At 41.2% G+C, this 19,738-nt stretch overlaps 1 protein-coding gene across 5 annotated transcripts in view; it reads right to left on the minus strand.

Annotated features, from left to right (window-relative positions):
• Positions 1–19,738, minus strand: part of LOC120372577 (arylacetamide deacetylase-like) — a 124,772-nt gene that overhangs the window by 86,269 nt on the left and 18,765 nt on the right. For 4 of the 5 annotated variants that reach the window (XM_039489792.1, XM_039489804.1, XM_039489798.1 and 1 more), the window contains exon 3: positions 10,007–10,062. The gene's annotated coding sequence lies outside the window, so the exon portion shown is untranslated. Of the gene's footprint in view, positions 1–1,684; positions 1,905–10,006; positions 10,063–19,738 lie in introns of all 5 variants that reach the window. The other variant, XM_039489795.1, reaches the window with a different exon arrangement.

Below are 19,738 nucleotides of genomic sequence, written 5' to 3' on the forward strand. Positions count from 1 at the left end.
GCATGAGCTACCACGCATGCTGCAACAGCCACACTGCTATTTTTAGCATGCTAGCTCCAGCAGAGCTCCTGAGAGTCTGTCTACCCAGGCTGAGAGGCATGCGACCAGCTGCAATGTACCCTCAATGTCTTGCAAGAGTGGGCCCCTATGAGAAGTACCATGGAAATCAATAGGAATCTGCTTGGCAGAGTAATGGTTTTCTAGCCAGGGGCTTTATACTTCAGTGTATTGACGTTAAGGGCGTTAAAAAAATATCCATGCTTCCAAACCCCTGATAAGCGAGTGTCATTGCCCACTCCCACTCTCAAAGCTGTCTAAACCACTAGAATAAATTATTATAATTTTGATTTTATTTGATTTTCTGACTCCTCTTCTCTGGCTTCCCCAGCAATATAAATTAGAAAGAATAACCAACTAACTAGGACTAATGTTGGTCCTTCAGGAAATTAGTCCAGACATAGAACAATAGATACAGTAAAACCTGGATAAAACTGTTATGCAGATGATGTTTAAGGATTTAGTTTACTGTTTGGAATTAAAGCTCAGAAACAGAAATTAATAATAGTACTTAAAGATTTTGGTTCTGTACTTAAATCTAAAGCAGAAAAACAAATATACAGATGCCTCCCCAACTAAGTGCAATGGAGAAATTCAGGGGCTTTGTAGAGTAGTTCCTGTCTGGATGAGAAACTGGCAACATGGGAGTCAGGCTAATGCTTTGTGTATATTTCTGTAAACGAATGGATTGTACCAAGTCCTATTCCCCTGAACAACAGTCATACAGGCTTTCACAGAAACACACCCTAGATTCTCCAGCTATGTACCCAAGAAACAGTTACCCCCTGCTTCTCTATTTTCGGGGTCATACTGCAATTGGTTCTGCTCACTCACACAGCATGGAACAACATTCTAGTCCCAGCCTTTGGAATTTACACTTTACGCTCTCCCTCAACATGGGCTTCCGCTTCCCCGACCCCCTTCTCTTAGTGTCCAGCTGTTTTGCACTACAAAAAAGTCTCAGTTATGTCTACTGTTTGGCACAGAGCGCAGCTTAGCTCAGCCATTTTTCTGAATGTTATCTGTGATTGTCTTGCACCCAAGACCTCTGCTGGCAGCCCATTAGCACCTTTAAGTGTAACGCCAAAAATATTTAGGGCCAAACTATGCCTGGTCCTGCACAGGCACACTAGAGCACAGGGAGGGTGCACTGAGTTTCCTCTCACTTCTAGTGAACCTGGGCAGGAGGTCATCATAGTTCAGCTAGCTGCCTTGGTGGGGCTGAGGAGAGAGGGGCTGGCAGGCAGTGCCTGCAGTGGTAGTGGTAGTGGTCCTACAGGAGTTGTGCGAGATCCTAATACAGCAGGAGAGTAACAGAGGAAATATTGGCTATGCTTGTACACGAGTAACAATTCCACCACCCACAATGCTTGTCTTAGTGCTTCTGGAGGCATTATGCTTTACATACCCCTTCCAGGCAACAGGGAGTAATAAAGCAAAGTACTCCTGCTCTTAGCAATGCAGCTCTGCATCCGCAGGGGCATAATTAACCCCCTACACATATAAAGCTCCCCATGAACACACACACACACACACACACACACACACACACAGCCTGCTTAAAATACATTGTCATGCTACCAGTGCATAAAATAGCCCAATATATTCCAAACCAAATGAAGTATACCTGATGGATGGAGAAAGAAGGTCATTGCTTCTGTAATTGTCTTCAGCATCTTTTTACCTTACTTATAGAAACTGAGCAGATATCATATGGAAACCACTGAGATCCAATAGACTTGGAACGGCACAGGGCTTTTTTTGTTTTAAAACAGAGTCACTTTTCAGAGTAGAATCAGGCTTAAAGGGCGACACACAGAAACAGATGTGTTGTACAAAAGCAGCAACTGCAATCCAGGAAAGAAAACATCAATCAGGGAGAGGGCGGGAGTGACTTACCACTCACTCATTCATTTTTCACTTACAAAACGCACAAGATAAGTCATTGAGCTGATAAATTCTTGTTGAGGCAGTGCCCAGCAGTTGGATGGCAAAAGCCACACGGATAGACTCCACCCTGTTGTAATTCCACTGAAAGCAATGGATTAGAACTGGCTGTTTGCATATGGCTCAGTGTCTAAGATAAGACTCAGTGCAGTCAATGACCGTGGCCAGCTTTTGTTACATTGAATGTAATATTTCTGAATATGTCTGCTCTAAATTCAACATTCTCCCCGTTAGCACATTAGCATTTTCAGTAAATAGCAGAGTGGGTCTGAAAGTCATTAGTCAATGGCGTTACATCGGGGAAGAATTTGGCTCAATGTGCTTTTCCAGACCTGGCCATTCTTCACCTGGCCTCCAGACAATCTCCCCCACAAGCCATCTGTGTAGGCCCCGAATGACTGAATGTTTCAGCAAAATCAGCACTTTATTCTGCCAAATTTTCAAAAGAAATCACAAACAAGAACTGGATTTCAGTCTGTCACCAAAGCCAGGAAAACAACTCTCTGTCTTTGGAAATGAGCTAATCTGTTAGTAATGTCATTCAGCCTTCTTGGCCTGTGCCTGGGCTTGAAATAAATGCTATTTAATAAACTACAGCTGAAAACGCAAAGCAGTCTCATACACTGGATTATGCCAGGTGTCTGTGCAATTTTAGTACAACCTGGTTGTGTGAATGGAAAAAGATCCTTCTCCTTTTAACACACTTCCACCAAAGACTCAGGAGAAAGGCCTCATATACTATGTTTTCTTCCACACCAGCACACATCTCCCAGGGCACAGAAGGAAGCAGTTATCTATTCAAAGATCCCTAGGAACACCACAGTTAGTGGATGGGAGCTTAACTTTATTTCCCCAATGTTTAAAGGACAACTGTGTACAAAAGTATAACTTTAAGTGTTTGCTCTAATTGGTCAACACTAGTCCATCAAATGATTGCTCAGTCATATGACTGACCTCTGCAAAGTGCATGCGATTTAAGGTGTTGACCCTTGGACAGGGCAGACAAGAATTGTAAAGAAACAGAACTTTAATCTGTCTAGGACGATGACTAGCCTGACCTACTGCCTGATTTTGTATTGCAGCTTGATATCGAGAAGTAACTCTCCCCTAATTCAGGTTCAAAGTTGACCTTTGTTCTAGACTTTATTAGTACTTTGAGTTACATTCTGATCCTGCCCACTGGTGTAAAAATCAAGGGCAACTCCATTGATATACTGATGCACATAACATTTAAAACACAACAAATTTCTGAACCTCATAAATTGTCCAATTCAGTCAGTTCTAGTCAGGATCAAAAGCTGTGTGTGATCAATTCCTATTTTATCTCAGCTGCTTTGCACAATTAATATTTGTGAGTCCATTAAAGTATTTAGGGCCAGATTGTGCCTAGCCCTTACACAGACACGAGGATGGCTGAGGAAGGGTACCATGATCCTTTGATCTCCCTTGCATACTCCATTTCGTGATCAAGTATATTTGTAGTTCCTGAGCTCAGAGAGATGCTAATACTGCTCCTTTCTCTTTTTCCCTAGAGTCACATAGCAGAAGAGGACAGGAAGGAACTGGGGAGACAGAATTCCTCCTGAATGTCTAAATGTCATCAATGATCCTTTAAAACCTCCAAATAAGATCCAAATAATTCTATTCCAAATGGACTACAATCATGTTAGAAGCTTAGGGATATTTCCATTCATATCAGCAATTTCTCCTATTAGTCTGCACACAAAACTCCCATTAAGTTGATAGGTTTTCTGTTCCAGGACCAAAGGGAGAATGTATCCTATAATTTTGTTTAAATTAATGTTGCGTTGTAGTTAAACTGGAAAAAGATCAATTTTCCATCATAAATTCAAGATGTGTGCTAACATATGTCTTCTCTTTCTTTACTCTGGGAGAGTTTCCTGAATGGGGTTAGTAAACTGTGGCAAACTGAATCAGTCTGAGGAATATTTTGGCCAAGTCTCCAGATGCCCTATTAAAGTGGCAGCCATAACATGAGTGGATGTAGTTAAGAGTAAATTCTTTTGATATTCCCCCCATTTATAGAACCTTAAAATTGGTCACAGTGCTGGCTTTGAATCAATAAACATTGGGTTTTAAGACCTTATAATGGAATACAAAGAGATTTTAGCTGTTTGGGGTCTTTCAACTATTTTGTTTTGATGTCAACATCAAAGTTTTTATATTTCAGTCAGGTTGTGAATTTATGGCTCTGTATTTTCATTCCGAGGCCTCAGGCCTGATCTGCAAATGAGTCTGACCTTTGAGTCTGACCTAGATAGGAGTTTGTATATATTCAAGCTACTTTGTGCATGGATCTGAATGAATTCAAATTTGAAAATAATTCAGTTAGGAGAAACACTGTTGCACATCACTACTACTTATTGATTACCAGTAAAATTATGTCTCTTAAGGTGATTATCACAGTTGTACCTCTATATCACCTTTTATATAATTCCAATTTCCTTCAGAAAATTATTAAAAAATAAATTTCACACACATTGAAGCCGGCCCATATGTCTTATATATCGGCCCCAATCCTGAAGCCCTTACTTACATGAGTGATCCCAAAAGAGTCATTGGAATTACTCACATGAATAAAGGCTGCAGGTTTATGCCCATACTAATGAAATGTTCCTCGCACTGAATTTAATTGCAGTAATTGCTCTGACTTTTTTTCACTTTAATCACCTCAGCCCCTTCTCCAGACTACCATGAATAGCATAATTAGCTTGTATTATACTGTCAGTGGTCAGGGCTGAAGCGAACTGAGGTGCCAGACTTGGTGGGGAGGATGCATATGTATTCTCTGTGCTCTAGATGCACAGAGATGGTGGAGTGCTGTGCTGGAGGAAGGAGGGTACAAGAGACATAACAGGCAGGCAGGCGAAAAGGTGAGAGGAAAGAAACGGAAAGCAGCAGGAGCTGCAAGGAGAGAGAGGCGCAGCCTCTTATGTACCTCTCAATCAGTCCAGGCTTCTGGGAGTGCTAAACACCAGGTTCTCAGGGAGCTTCCTGTTTCCTGCTGCTTTCCTGAACCCACTTGAGAAGAACAGGCAGTCAGCTGAAGTAGTAGGAGTCAGTTAGGCCCTTAAGATGCTGATATCTTCTCTCACTCAGGCCCTGCTACCAGCCTGCTTATTTGTCCCCTTCAATTGAGTGTTGAGAGCCACTATAGCTGGCACAGAACAGCAGTCATGAGTGAAAGAAGAAAACGCCGCTCTGGGGCAGCATTCAGAAAAAGAAAGCCAGCAAAGGAAGCTTTTCTATCTAAGCAGGAAGGAACTCTCCTGAGATACATAGACACAAAATGTTCATGGTGAGCCTTCCGGCCCCAGTGAGGATGTGAATGGTGAGGAGATGCCAGATCTTCCCGTTAGTCAGAGTGCGGGTGACCTGGCAGCTACTGCAGCATCCATGTCCATCTCAAATGGATGTAACCATGCACATTCCTGAAGAAAAGCGTAGATCAGAGAAGAGTGTGGTGGAGGCGCAAGAAACAGCTGCTGCTGAATTTAGTTCCTTAAGTCTAGATCAGGGGTCGGCAACCTTTCAGAAGTGCTGTGCCGAGTCTTCATTTATTCACTCTGATTTAAGGTTTCATGTGCCAGTGATACATTTTAACGTTTTTAGAAGGTCTCTTTCTATAAGTCTATAATATATAACTAAACTATTGTTTTATGTAAAGTAAATAAGGTTTTTAAAATGTTTAAGAAGCTTCATTTAAAATTAAACTCAAATGCAGAGCCCCCCGGACTGGTGGCCAGGACCCGGACAGTGTGAGTGCCACTAAAAATCAGCTCGCGTGCCGCCTTCGGTACCCGTGCCATAGGTTGCCTACCCCTGGTTTAGATGATCCAGGACTGTGGACCCACTTGAGCAGTAGCCTGAAGGCTTCCTTGTACTGCATGGGCCACAGCAAGTGAAAAACTTCATGATCACCAAAGACAATGAAAATAGAAGTTTCCATCCAACACATTACTGGTGTGAAATCCCCAATGGTGACAAAGTGGAGAAGCCATGGCTTATGTACTCAAAACCCCAGAATGCTGCATACTGTTTTTGTTGCAAACTCTTCCAGTCTCATGTTCCAGCCACATTGGATTCTACAGGAACAAAAGACTGGAAAAATCTGGCTAGAAATCTGGTATGCCATGAGAAGGCAGCAAATCACCAGAGAGCATTCCATAGGTAAAAAGAGCTTGAGATGAGACTAAGGTTAAAAGGCATCATAGATGATCAGCATCAAGAGAAGATTGCATCAGTCTCTCTTTACTGGCAAAATGTTCTGAAAAGGCTCATTGCCATTGTGAGAATGCTTGCTACCCAAAACCTAGCACTGCATGGCACTTCAGTGTGCTGTATGTGCCAAACAATGGAAACTTCCTTAAAATTGTGGAGCTGATCGCTGAGTTTGATGCTGTACTCCAGGAGCATCTAAGAAGAGTCTCCACCCAAGAAATGTACACACACTGCTACCTTGGAAAAAACAATTCAAAATGAGATCACACAGTTACTGGCAACAAAAGTCAAACTGAAGATTGTAGCATATCTGAAGTCAGCAAGATATTACTCTGTTATTCTGGACCGCACACCTGATATCTGCCATGCGGAACAAATGACTTTAATGGTGCATTTTGTAACAACAACGGAACTTAGTGAAAATGTCCCTGCAATGGTGACTGTCGGAGAGCATTTTCTAGAATTTATTGACATGAATGATACTACAGGAACTGATATGACAAATGTGCTTCTTAAAGAGCTGGAAGATACGGGAATTGTGATAGCTGACATGAGAGGTTAGGGCTACGATAATGGTGCCAACATGAGAGGAAAGAACAGAGGACTGCAGACACGGATCCGAGAGTTATAACCTCAAGATTTTTTTGGCCCATGCAGTTCTCATTCATTGAACTTGGTGGTCAGTGATGTAACTTCAGCTTCTAGTGAGGCTGCTGATTTTTTTTTATGTAATTCAAAGCATCTATGTAATTTTTCTTTGCATCAACTCACTGATGGCAAATTTTGAAGCAACATCTGGGAACATCCTTTCTGACATTGAAACCACTGAGTGCCACACGATGGGAAAGTCGAGTGGAGGCGATAAAGCCTATCAAATACCAAATTGGGAAGATAGATGATGCCATAATTGCCATTATGGAGGATAATGTATGACAGGAACTGTTCATGGGAGAACAGTGGCAGAGGGAAATGGAATCACCAGAAACATGCATAACTTCAAATTTCTTTGTGGCTTAGTGTTGTGGCATGACATACTGTCTGAAATAAATGTTTTAAGCAAGAGACTCCAATGTGTTGACCTTGATATATCTGGAGCAATGGAACAACTGGACAAAGCAAAGTCATACCTACAGTCTTATTGGCCAGATGAGGAATTTCAAAATGTTCTGAAAGAATGCACAGGAAGTTGGCAGAGGAACTTCACACTGAAGCTATTTTCCCACCCATTCAAGAATACAAGAGTCACTGAAGAAGACAACTTTTTGATTATGAGGCACGAGATAATCCCATAAGAGACCCCAAACAACAATTCAAAGTTGAATTCTTTAACCAGGTGCTAGATTTGCAATACAGTCAGTTGAAGAATGTTTCATGCAGCTCAAGGAACACAGCAGTATATTTGGGATGTTGTATGATATTCCAAAACTCCTCACTATACCCGAAGAAGACCTACACCGGCAAAGACTTTAAATCCTTTATAACATGTTGTCTCGAGTACATGTACTGTAATACTGCCTTCTAGCCCCGTACAAGTTCATGCCTACTTTTAAGCATCTGAATGGCCCCATTGATTTCAAAAGGACTGCTTGTGTGCTTAAAGTTAGGCAGTACCTTCCTGAATTGGGGCCTTATTTCCAGACATGCTCAAATGTTTATTGGTTCCTGACTGTCTGCTCAAGTAGCTCATCAATTTAGAGCAATTCTGTTCCCCAAACCACTTATTATGGAATTAGTGATGACCATGTTCCCTGTGCATTTACATGGCCACATATCACTAAACTTTGTTTTGACTGCTATACCCCTGTTCATTAGTGCCAGCTAAATGGTTGCTCTTCTTGATACCACTAGCCACTCCACACTGAACATTTTTTCTGCTCCTTCGAAGAGACATTCCATCAAGTACCCATGCTGACACTTTGTAATCCACAGGAATTTAGTGTGTAACACATTTCATGCATTAGTCTCAGGATTTTCAGTGGCAATAATCCACCCATGATATCTTTGAAGTCAGCTCCCCTTAAGAGACATATTTTTATGCATTCTCTCAGGCCCCAGAGTGGTATGTAGCCATCTTTGTTTAATACTATGCACATTATTTTTCACTTTCCAAGATCCTCTCAGTCCAAAACAAAGTTTAAAACTAAATTTAAATTAATCAAAGCAATGATTGTCAGCTGCATAGATGAGATCTTTAACCACATGTTGCCTGTTACACACATCTGACTTAGAAAATGCTTCAGTTGTATTAAGTTTTTAAATTTCACACATAAACAAATCAAAGCAAAAGAGTATTGTTTAATAAAAAGCAAAAGAAAAGCTGACAATGAGCCCTGCTTCTGCAGATTTGGAGAAAGTTATTTTGGTGCATATAGTCCACAGAGTGTTTTGAGACATGGCTTGAAAATGAAGACTTTTCAGCAGTCTGGAGTCAAGAAAATAAAATGACGCCTAAGTCACCAACAAAACAAATTAAATTTTGTTTAGGATGGTGTGTGCTGTATTCAATGGCAAAGAAGCAAACTTGAGACTATAATATCCTGCTTGAGTATAACTGCCAAAAAGGTAGGGAAGAAGTTTGTAGACTATTCTGATGTGGCTAAACAGATATGAAAAAATATTTTTTCATAACCCCCAATAAAATAGTAGCTTATCCATCCAGTTACTTATGAGGATTGCAAACAAACAAAACAAGAAATAAAGAAAACAAACAAGGTCCCAGTTGAGCTAGATATTGCCTAATTTTAAGCACATGAGTAGTTCCTTTGAAGTCAAGGGGGCCATTCACAGCCTTAAAAGTAGGCATATACTTGTACCCTGCTGTATTGGGACCACACAAAAGCCAACACATTACAAGCAAAACATTAACAGTTATGCTTTCCAAGTCTGAGCAGAAAGACATTTAATTTTCATTTGATTTTTACTTTCCACTTGTAAAATTCAGACAATAGAATTTCCTTCACCAAACGATTCTCTACTTCTGAACACTTCTGCTTTTGAAAGAGTTTCCATACAATAAACATTACTGAAACATTGTGTCATGTGTCAAAACCTAAATGTGGTAATATACTTACTATGGCGCTGGGTGGTGGCGGCAGAGCCGTCCCTTGGGTATAGCGAATTGGGGCAACTGCCCCAGGTCCTGCCCTTCGGAGGACCCGAAGCTTCGATAAAACCATGAGGAGGTGGGCGGGCGAGCAGGGTGGAGGCAGCAAATGAGGAGGCGAGCGGCAGGCAGGTGGGGGTGTGAGAGGAGGATTCCCCCTACCAGAACCGCCCCTTCCCTGCAGTGCCTTCTGCCTGCCAGCAGACCCGCTGATCAGTGCCTCCCCCATCCCTCTCAGTGCCTATTGCCTGCCACAGATCAGATATTTCGTGGCATCAGGAGGCTCTGGCGGGGAGAGGAGAGGAGCGAGGGCTCAGCGCTCTCAGGGCAGGGAGTGGAACTGGACGGGGAAGGGGCAGGGGTGGAATGGGGGCGGAGTGGGAGTAAGGCCTTGGGGAAAGGGGTGGAGTGGGGGCAGGGCCTGGGAAGAGCATCCCCCTGGCAGATTAGAAACTCGGTACCTATGACCCAGGGCCTGCACCCCCCTAGGGGTGGCCCTGTGTAGCAGCCTGTGATACACAGAAATCAGACTAGATGATCTGGTGGTACCTTATGGCCTTAAATTCTATGGCTCTCTGAAGCAAAATTCTGCTAATTTTGAATGATAAAGACAAAAAAATAAGCAAACTTTTTATGGACTTTCCATCACATTCTCACCTTGTCTTCTTTTAGCCTCAGTCTTTGTTCGCTACAGAATGTCACAGAAGTTATATCTAGAATAGGAAAAAAAAAATTGCCATTCACTTTTTTGAAATGTCTGTGAGAACAGCTTGCAAAATCCTGATCTATTTTAGGAAGCAAATTGTCATATTACTGATGTGAGCAAGAAGTTCTGATTTAGTGAAGGTTCATGGTCATACGTTTGAAGGGCAATTAAAACAAAACATATATGCCCACCAGTGCACTGGCCAGTATTCAAGGCAAAGGAAACCTAGCTTTTGAGCTAGCTCAAGACTGAGCAAGAAGGTAGTGATGATACATTAAACAATTTAATTAGAGACTAGAGCCAGATCCTGGGTTACATCTAAGATGCACCAAGCATAAATCAGGGGTATGCAAGGAAGGTGGCCTAAAGCTCACCTTTGTATTTCTATTGCAGTCTGTGCAGTGCTGATCCCCCCATGCCATCTTACAGCAACCAGAGGGCTGCTCTAAAATATACTAAGTTTCAGTGGCCCCAAGGAGCTGAAGATGCAGCAAGGGTTGGTGTGTTGCAGGGACATCTTGGTCACATGCCCTTCCTCCAGTCATGCCCTATTTTGCCTGTTCTGCCAGTTGTAGGGAGGGAGAATTGGGTAGAGCTCCTTTTATTGGCTTTATGCTGCTGAATCACCCTCATACTGGGGTGATCCTCCTTGGACCAGTTAAACTTGGTTTAGGGCCAGAATATACCAGCAGTGTGGGAATATACCAGCAGTGCACCACACCAGGGAATCTGGCCTAAAATTGCCAACAGTTATGAATATAAGTAATTTCTCTTTCTTCCTGTCCATAGTGCTCAATACTAATCCCATAGGGTACTTTCCACTCATTTTGATAGGAGTTGAATCAGGGTCATAGTTTATAACAAGCTTCAGAAAGAAAGATGCTCCATTCATGTAAATGTATGTTATAAACTACTAGAGAAATCCAACATTTTTATTCAAAAGAACTACATTCAAAAATGCTAATCCATAATTAAAATATACACAATCTGTACACAAAGTTTAAAAAGAGGTGATCCACCTTCAACAACAAGTTATTAAGTCACCAGACAAAAAGGCACAGAAAGCCTGCATTCTTGCCAAAGATAAACTAAGCCATACCTTACAGCTCTCCCTAAAAAGCACAGAAAAATAAATGGACTTTCAGTGTCACAAACCAAAACTCCCTTTTCTACCATTAGCCTAATTTAACAAAACACACAAAACAAACCAAGGCAGCTGAGAATGAGAGGAGCTGGCCAAAAGTAACATTATCTCTTCTAAACATGTGCCGTTGATTTCAAAGTTCTAAATGAGTGGCTCCAGCCTATTTTCAAGGCAGTAAAGAAAACACACTTTCCTGGACACACACAAAATGCATGTTGTCAAGTGTAATTAATAGTCTGTCATTTCTTCTGAAGAAGATGACAGCATAAGAAACAAAACAAATAAAAAAACAATTACATGAGCTGTTGGATCAGGGTTACACAAACACTGCTGCTTATAGACAGCCCAAATCATTTTGGATTTTCTTGCTCTGTACAAATTCCTTATTTCCTCGTAGGATCTGATCAATTTCTTTCTGATTATGGAAGTCACTTATTGATAGAAATAGTGGGGCACACCAAACTACCCATAGTGAGAAAACAATCACATTGACTAATATTTAATTCCGTGTAATAAAATAATCACTTCATCTTTTTTTGTCATTCTCACACTGGACATAGGAAAACATGCCACACTCTACACTATTTGTTGCAAAATCTATTATGAGGCATAGGTTCAGTGATGGTGGGAATGCATTATTTCAAACTCGCCGAAGAGGATATTCAAATCTGGGAGGAGAAGACGGAGCTTGAATGATAAGCAACTCACTTCCTTGAAGTCACTCATTCAGGCGCCAAAAACTAGCTAAGGTGTACACCAAGAAAGAGAGGAGATGTCAAAGGGCTTTGGATCAGGCCCTTCAGAGCATTGGTCAAAGTCATGCACAGGGTTGGTGATATCAGCGATCTAGGATCAAAGCAGAAGCAATAACTGGTATGAGGAGGAAGTTTGGGCAAACAAAGAAGGTTAACGAGGAGAGAAGAAAGCAGGGTAGCAGTGAAAGAAGAGTTGAAATTATGCCAAAGACTACAAAGATAATCTTTACCCACTATAACTTGCATAAAGTGAGTAATCCCTCCCCACATTTTAAAGATTTAATAGCAGAGACAGCACAGAAGTGAGGTCTCACATTACTAAATGGTTTTGGTATAACATATATTTATGAAAAAGGCAACAAAGAGTCCTGTGGCACCTTATAGACTAACAGAAGTATTGGAGCATGAGCTTTCGTGGGTGAATCCCCACTTCGTCAGTCGCATGTATTTCTGGACATACACTGAAGTATTACCAGAAATTAAAAACAAAACTATGGCTCTCAAATTTCATTTTCAATCATAAATGAATGTGCTGCCCTAGCCTTGCTCTTTCATTTGATCAGTACACTCTAATTAGCAAAATCCAGGCCGGTAAAATCTGTCCTAAGAAAAACTGATTGCCTTATGTAGCCTCAATTGGTGCAAACTGGGGTAGCTCAGTGGATGTCAATGGAACTATGCTGGTTTACAACAGTGAAGCTCTTGCCTATTGCCTTCTAGTCAATGTAGAGCAGAATCGCACTTTTGAGAAAAGCTTGGGGAACTGGCCTAACAAAGCTAATATTCTGAGCAACTTTCACTGGGATTTACAGTGACCAGTGGGTCTTGCCCAGTCATTGTGAGTGCAAATTCTTAAGGTTCTACTATAGTATATTCAATTCAACTAAGGCATTTCTAAATGTAATTTCAAATTGCAACCTTTCAACGGACAACTCAGTTTGTTGTTTTTGCTGGACTCTGGCCAGTTTATAAGATCTCTCTATATTTTTTCCAGCCTGCACAACACATTACATATGCACAGGACACAAAGCATATTCTAATATGCACTCCATGTGCCAGATCATGTGAATACTTCCATGGTTATGTGGCTAAAAGCTTAAAGGGGTAAGAAAGACTAGTGTGTTAGATTAAGGAAAGAATTTCTCTCTCTACACTTTAATCCCTATTTTTAGATATTGGGAAGCTGATAGTAATTTAAAAATAATATAATTCAGAATGAATGTTTCCCATGAAATAGCTCCCCAGTTTATATGCCTGTAATTTCAAACATTTGTTGCAATAATTCACTACTGGGTTCTAATTGGTGTGATCCTTGCTTTTGGCTGAAGAGATTTAGGCAGACTGATTTCTGGTGGACTCCTCCCTCTGAATAGCTCCCTGGCCTCCTCTCTGCAGCCCTTTTGTAAAGATTCCTGGTAGCTGGTTCTTGCTTTGGGACAGTCCCTTTTGGGACTAGTAGTTGCTGCAGATGGTCAATCCAGCTTTTTAACCCCCACATGCCCTTCCTTCCTCTTGGGTTCTCTACCTTTCCTCCCAGGAATACAAAGCCAGAGACCTGGCAAATAGCCAAATACGTATTTTAAAAAAATAGAGGAAAAGAAAAATATCAACAAAAGTTTCAACAAAAGCAAATATATTCTTCCACGTCAGACTGAGGTTCATTATTCCCATCTGAGAGGTTGCTGCCTGACAATTTTTTTCTTTAGTGAGGCCAAGAGAAGGGAGGGGTCAGAGAGCGGACATGCTGAAGTACAGCAGGCCAGATAGATATTAGATAACTCTCACTCTGATTAAACTGCCTGGAGGGATGAAACAGCCCCATAGTACCAGCAGTGGAAATGGATCATTTTTCCTTCTGCTTGGTTCTGTTTTGTTTCCTCCAAAGGTGTCCATCCAAACAAAACTATAATCTAGGACAAATGAGTGTGGTGAGGGCAGAACTCAAGAGTGTGCTCAAGGATCTTTGAACTATACACCACTGTGCACAGTTCTACCCACAATCCACTCAAGGGACAGCATTCCTCCGCAGGCAGGGAAAAAAATCCATTGCAGTAGCTAAAAATGAGCCCAATATTGTGAGGCCCAGAGCACCTCAACTTCCATGCAATGGGAATCAAGGGTGCTTACCAACTTAAAGGATCAATCCCTTGGGTAACTTTCAACTGGATTTGTTTGACCTATAAGAACTTGTCTACCATTCTTACTGTACTTGTGTTCTCTTTGCTTTATTAGAATAGGGATTCTGAATCAATATGCTAGCGCTTCAGTTGGTAGTAGTAGAGTTTGCTCCACTGATTTGAACCATAGTTGTTCCTCCAGTAATTTTACTTATTTCTTTTGGCCCAGGACTTGAATTATTTTCCAAGAACTTTCATACACATACCTTTCCCATTATTTGGAATTTGAGTTTCTTTCCGCTGTTGCCCTGCTAAAAGGTTGTGTACGTCTGTGACCAGAGTCCATGGGAAGCCAACTGAGGTCACTCAATTAGGGTGAACTGCAAAGAACGAGGCAGGCAATCTGGTGGATATTCTGATACTTAGATTTACCAAGCCAGCACAAAACAGCTTTTGTATTGCCTCAAAATGGTTACCCAGCAGCCAACAACACAGTTCCTTTAAAGTAACCCAGCCTCAGGCCTCCACCCAGATACCCAAGTCAAATATGATGAGGATTACTGAAAATCTTATTCATCATATAAAAAAATTCTACCAACCCCAAAGGATTGGACACATTACCTCCCAGGTTAATGAATATTTCAGATCTTACCCAAATACATGCTTACAGCCAATTCTTATTAATGAAACTAAAATTTATTAAAATAAAAGAGAAGAGTATTGGTTAAAAGATCAGTATACATACAGACATGAATACAATCTTGAGATTCAGATTCATAGCAGAGATGGCGAGCTTTGTAGATGCAAAGAGTTAGGACTGGAATCTCAGTCCTTACGGCTTAGGCTTCCCCTGCATGAATCCTCAAGCAGATCTGAGATGACAGCATCAGGACCCAAGGGTCTTTTATACAGTTTTCTAGCAGCCACTTGATCGAACAGTCCTGAGTGAACAATAGGGTTTTGATGTAACCTTCTGGCAGCTAACTACATGGATTAACAAACTGTTTTATGGATAAATTGTCTTATCACAAACTTTAAAGAGACACGTAGACAATAACCTTATTGCACTCAAGATTTCTCTAAATGTTAATATTCCCTTTTGATCTTTGAATCAACAGCTACAGTGACAGACAGGAACTGTCGGTTTACATGGATAACATTTATGAGTACACACATACAATTAGTATCACCCCTAACTTCTAACAATATAGGTTTGCATTTCAAAGTTCTAGCCAATTTAGCATCGAGTGGCCTTAATTACCATTTGCATACTTTCTAACATGTCTTTAAAGGTTGGCTTTGGGTTAGTTAGCCTGCAAGCTGTTTAACCTTTTCTGGCCATGTGTTATACTCTGTATAAGATGCATTGTAATTATATAAAAGTGGTAGCAATAATGATTTGCATGATTATATTTTAATTAGACAATGTCACAATGTCAAGACACTTATAGAAAGTGACTATAATTGTGAACCACAAGAGCAGATTTTGCTACAGTTTGTCCTAATCAAGCTAGTTGGAGAGCAAATGACGCACACAATACCAAAACATATGTAACATGGAAGCAACAAACAATGTGCAATGCACAAACTAGACTGTTTAGAAGAATTAGTTTTTGCAAAATTAAAGTTCCCCTCATTATCATCCTAGATTCTTATAGTGGATTTTAGAATATCTGCAATTGCTTTACAAAAATACAAAGCACTTGTTCCTGCTCCTGCTGGAGTCAATGGGAGTCAATTGTAGGGAGGACACCTACAATTACAACACCATGAAATTTCAGATTTAAATAGCTGAAATCATGACATTTATAATTTTTAAAATCCTATGGCCATGAAATTGACCAAATGGACCATGAATATGGTAGGGCCCTACTCATTGGGTCATTTTATTTCCATTGGTGCATTAAAAGCTGTCTGCTTTGTCTACTGCTTGCATGAAGAGCAGCCCGTTGCAGCTAGCTGGTGGGGGCTTGTAATCAGGGTGGACTGGCAGCCTCCCTATCAGCTTCCCCCTCCCCTAAGTTCCCTGTGCTGCAGCTGCCCAGCAGGCTACTGATTGCAGACTATCAATTTCTGGCAGTTCAGCTGTCCCTCCCCGCACTGCCATGTGCTCTCCCTCCCTCTGCCTTGGAGCTGCTCCCAGAGACTCCTGCTTGCTGTACGGGGGTGGAAGGTGTTCCCCTCCCCCCTTCTCCTTGTTTACCCCTTCTCCATATAGACCAGGGTGGGGACACGGATGAAGAGAGACAGAGAGAGCTTGGGGCACCAGCTACTGTCTCAACTTCCAGATCCACTTAAAAAGACAATGCACTTAAAAGTGATCAACTTACTTAAAGGGGCAGTGTGCATCTCTCTCTCTCCCACACAAAAGGTGTGTCTGTCTCTGTCTGCTTGGCTGTGTCCCCTCCCTCGTGTTCATGCTGCCTTGTGTGAGAGGCTACATTAACAACAACATGTTAACCCTTGAGGGCTCAGCCGAGTGCTAGTTCATCATTTAGCAGCAAGGCATTCCCTGGGAAATATCCCTCCCTCTTCCACCCTCTAACTTCACCACCTCAACCAAGGTTCACAATCATCATAGCTTTGAACTGTCTTAAATTGTTTAAAACGTATACTGCGTGTATGTCTATATAATATAAATAAATAAATTAAGTAAAAAGCTGGCTAGATTGTCAGGCTCAACAGGTAGTGATCAATTGCTCCATGTCTAGTTAGCAGCTGGTATCAAGCAGAGTGCCCCAAGGGTCGGTCCTGGGGCCAGCTTTATTCAATATTTTCATTAATGATCTGGAGCAGGCGTTGGCAACCTTTCAGAAGTGGTGTGCCAAGTCTTCATTTATTCACTCTTATTTAAGGTTTCATGTGCCAGTAATACATTTTAACATTTTAGAAGGTCTCTTTCTATAAGTCTATAATATATAACTAAACTATTGTTGTATGTAAAGTATATAAGGTTTTTAAAATGTTTAAGAAGCTTTATTTAAAATTAAATTAAAATGCAGAGTCCCCGGACCGGTGGAGGGCCCAGGCAGTGTGAGTGCCACTGAAAATCAACTCACGTGCCGCCTTTGGCACGCGTGCCATAGGTTGCCTACCCCTGATCTGGAGGATGGTGTGGATTGCACCCTCAGCAAGTTTGCAGATGACACCAAACTGGGAGGAGTGGTGGATACACTGGAGGGTAGGGATAGGATACAGAGGGACCTAGACAAATTAGAGGATTAGGCCAACAGAAATCTGATGAGGTTCTACAAGGACAAGTGCAGAGTCCTGCACTTAGGACGGAAGAATCCCAATACACTGCTACAGACTAGGGACTGAGTGGCTAGGCAGCAGTTCTGCAGATAAGGACCTAGGGGTTACAGTGGACGAGAAGCTGGATATGAGTCAACAGTGTGCCCTTGTCACCAAGAAGGCTAATAGCATTTTAGGATGTGGAAAAACTGGAGAGAGTCCAGCGGAGGGCAACAAAAATGATTAGGGGGCTGGAGCACATGACTTATGAGGAGAGGCTGAGGGAACTGGGATTATTTAGTCTGCAGAAGAGAAGAATGAGGGGGGATTTGATAGCCGCTTTCACCTACCTGAAAGGGGGTTCCAAAAAGGATGATTGCTCTCAGTGGTAGCAGATGACAGAACAAGGAGTAATGGTCTCAAGTTGCAGTGGGGGAGGGTTAGGTTAGATATTAGGAAAAAACTTTTTCCACTAGGAGGGTGGTGAAGCACCGGAATGGGTTACCTAGGGAGGTGGTGGAATCTCCTTCCTTAGAGGTTTTTAAGGTCAGTCTTGACAAAGCCCTGACTGGGATGATTTAGTTGGGGATTGGTCCTGCTTTGAGCAGGGGGTTGGACTAGGTGACCTCCTGAGGTCCCTTCTAACCTTGATATTCTATGACATGATCCTATGATTCTGTGGAAACTGGCAAAGTTAAGAGATGCATAGAGCTATAAAAATGTTTGGAAAAAACTGTCTGAGTTTATTTTCACAAACAAACTTCAGTACTTCTTCAGGAATGGAATGTTTCTTAAGTCATCTTGAAAAAGCCTGAAGCTCACTACACAAATCTGTAGTATCAATGTCTCTTGAATTTTCATGAGTCAATGCCAACTCCAGTTTTATACAAAATTGTCTTATCTGTTTTGCAGTTTTCTTTTGCAAGCTGTGGATATCATATAGAAAGCCAAGTACTGACTCTAGCTGCTGCATCTATTGAAATCTTTCATGAACTGAGTGGATAGCATTATCAAGGACTGAAAAGTAGAAATTCACTTTGAACCTTTGTTTTGGGTTCTGAATGGGTGTCTCTCATCCTTCATACAAAAACTGCTGTTTCTTTTACCAAATGTGAACTGGCTCTGGTTCAAATTCTGTCGGAAACTCTATTTCTTCACTAAGCTAGAGAAAAATCTACCAGTGTTCTTTCAAACCTTTCATCACTTCTGAATTCCTCCAGAATATTTTTAGTTTGCTGCAGTTTTTGAATCGCAGAATGTATGTTCAGGTTCTTTTCCTGAAGCTGCTTACTAGTGAGGTTAATTTTGAAAAGGATATTATACCACAAAATGAGTGAAGTCATGAATTTGAACTTGGAAAGGCCATTTGCAAGAGCTTCTGCATCTGAACATGCTGTATTGCCAGATGATCCAGTAAAGGTAGTATCATCAGAAATTTAAATTAGGGCATCATAAATGTTTCCAAGTTCATAGTGAAGAGGCTTCAAAGCATCAGTGCAACTCTCCCATCTTGTCTGACTAAGTGGTTTCACAATTAGAGAATTCACATGGCAAGTCAGAATCTCCCAACGGCATGTTGAGCCCAAGAAAAACACAAACACGTTGCACCAGGTCAAAGAAAGTGCTTGCCTTCAAACAGCATCTAGCAGCATCATTGATAACAAAATTCAGAGAATGTGCACTGCAAGAAATGAAAAAGGCCCTAGGGTTGATTTCCATCCTTTTCCTTTGCACACCATTGTCTTTACCCTTCATATTACTCCCATTATCATAGCCTTGGCCAAATAAGTTTTCAACAGATAATGGCATTGTTTCAAGCTCTTGTAGAACACTTTCAGTCATAAATGTTCCAGTCATCTCCTTCAGCGGTACAAAACCCAAAAAATGTTCCTTTATGAGCACTTCAACATTATCTTCATCTGCAGACTTTTCCATATCCACAAAATGAATGGTCATAGTCATTTGTTCAACATGACTCACATCTGGTGTACAGTCCAGTATTATTGAAAAGTATTTTGCAGAATGGGCAGCTTCTACAATTTTCTTTTTAACGGCATTTGCTAGGATTTGAATCAGTTCATTCTGCGCATATTTTTTCCTGTAATGAACCTGTGTTTCATGATCAGTTATTTTACATAGATGCTCCTTCATGACTGGATCAAACCAAGTTTCTATTACCTGGAGTGTATAATTTTTCATTTCTGCCATGGCCACGGAATGCTAAATTTTGACCACTGGGAATTCTCACTAAAGCAATCAGACACTCTAATATTTGTCGCCAATATTCTTCTTTTTCCTTGATCACATGTAAATTTTCTTCATCGATAGTTTTTCCTTTTTTCAATCGTAATTCAAGTTCTTTCCAATTTTGAAACCAAATGTTCTGTACTTCTTTCATGTGAAGAGAGAATTGAAGATATATTTTTGGGTCCT

Source organism: Mauremys reevesii, linkage group 9, assembly GCF_016161935.1.
Source record: "Mauremys reevesii isolate NIE-2019 linkage group 9, ASM1616193v1, whole genome shotgun sequence".
NCBI classification, from domain to species: domain Eukaryota; kingdom Metazoa; phylum Chordata; order Testudines; family Geoemydidae; genus Mauremys; species Mauremys reevesii.